Here is a 2,037-nt window from a genome sequence, read left to right as displayed (position 1 = left end):
ATGCATTATCAATAGTATCCATTATATTTTTGCCTCATCCCAAATAATTAACAAGAATTACCTAACATTTATTGTAGATGATGCTAATGGAAATATTTTATGCATCATGTCAGCTAAAATAACCCCAAATATCATATCTTCAGGTGGCTCTGCAGTCAATTATAACTCGGAAGCGTTTATATGACTTTGCATAATAAACCTGTAACTCACAAGGAGAAACGTGTGAGAAATAATAAACAATATTGAGAATGAAATCACCGCACGAGAAATAAACAATTCATTTCATAATGACAAATGCAAATGCTCAATAACAGTATCCAATTAAACAACAAAAATTACATAAATAAATCAGAACTCTAAGAATCTTATCAAAAAGTAACGTTTGTGACATAATATTTACAATCGCTAAGTCTGGTAACATTTGGTTTCTTAACTTTACAATTTCTAGTCTGTAACACTGACAGATACCATAACATTTATCTGTCGTGTCAGGGCTGATACCGTTCTAACTATCTAACAATTTATTAACAGAACAAATACGAAAACAATATTTCAATGCTGTCATTATCAGAAAGAAAATCAATGATAAGACAGATACCACAGTTCATTAGTCTTACCGTCAAAATTCACATTTACTCATTATCCTCTACCCAACCGGTACTGGGTTCAGTTGGGGCCATTCACCATATGTGCATAAGGGTCATGGAGTAAAGTCTAGTAGCTAGCTAGACTTTACGATATAATAATCATTTTTCTCCACTATATGGAGGTTCAAGGATTTCAGTATTCAATATTCATTCAATTCAATCACTGTGGTCTCAATCAATCATTTGCAATAAAAATCAACCAATTGATAAACAATATCAATATGACAGTCAATAGACTTACCTGTAATTCAATTTCAATTATATTAGGCTATGCATATGATGCAACAGTTCAATCAATGCAATCAATCAAATATTCAAAATGCATAGCGAGTTACGATTTAATTCATAGTCATGAATCTCAGACTAATCCAATAACCTCGCACCTGATATTGTAAGGCACAAGTGAGGTCACTAGCAGTCTGTTCTTCCTGATCATTCTGTCTCATCAGTCTTTCTCACAATTCTGCCTATATCAGAATAATATATATTCTAATCAATATTTATAACAATTAAGTATAACCATACAATTTACTATAGTATATAATCACAATTATGTGTTTATATCATAAGCTATTTTCAATATTTCTAATAAAACATTTATTAGCATTTTATTTATATTTTAAGATCATATAGTGCTCCGTAATATCAAGCCATACATATATTAGATCACATTTATAATAATCATAAATCCTTGTTTATATAAATAAAAGTACCCATTTTATATACTCCTTAATTATTTAATTCAATTTCAATCTAATAGTCCATATTTGTCCAATACATTACGATCTGTAATTATTTAAGTTCAAACAATTAAAATCTAAATCCAACAGTCCATATCCAATCCAAATTCAATAATTTTCGGTCAGAGCCGAATTAATGCCCATTTTACTCTTCTTTTAAATTTCCATTTTCTGAACCAATCTCCAGAGCTAACCTCTAAGTTCCAATCGAATTAACTTAGTTTTCACAAGCCAAAAGTCCAATTTTTATTTTCCTTTTTCTTATACATTTTGCTCAGACGAGTTCTAATGTTCTCTATTTTTTTTTTAATCTAACTCCTCTGATAAAGGTATATTACAAATAAATGACAATTTTGCAAATTACCACCCTCTTTCTTTCTATTCTTACAAATTGATCCCTATACCAAAACAGAGAATTTAGTGGTAGCGATCGGTACCAGGATCAGAACTGAGAATAACATCAACAATCTCATAAGAGTATCATAATAAACAAAATAATTAACCAAAGCACTAGTACATGCTATTTGGGGCCGGTACCATACTCGGGTTCAATCCGATAAATCAAATAGAAGAAAAAGGAAGTACCGAAGGGTCATCGATTTTAACTTTCAAGCACAATCAGTTTTAACACGATTCACAGCAACTTGAAA

At 30.5% G+C, this 2,037-nt stretch overlaps 1 long non-coding RNA gene across 1 annotated transcript; it reads right to left on the bottom strand.

The window, feature by feature from the left end:
* LOC144566374 (uncharacterized) lies at positions 1 to 2,037 on the bottom strand. Its single transcript, XR_013515176.1, has 3 exons — positions 1,973 to 2,037; positions 1,031 to 1,114; positions 1 to 199 (listed from the first exon to the last, which is right to left on the bottom strand). It is a non-coding gene; the product is annotated as an uncharacterized LOC144566374 (long non-coding RNA).

The sequence above is a fragment of the Carex rostrata genome, chromosome 1 (genome assembly GCF_964058835.1).
Source record: "Carex rostrata chromosome 1, lpCarRost1.2, whole genome shotgun sequence".
Classification (NCBI taxonomy): Eukaryota; Viridiplantae; Streptophyta; class Magnoliopsida; order Poales; family Cyperaceae; genus Carex; species Carex rostrata.
This window is presented reverse-complemented; position numbering and strand designations above follow the sequence as displayed.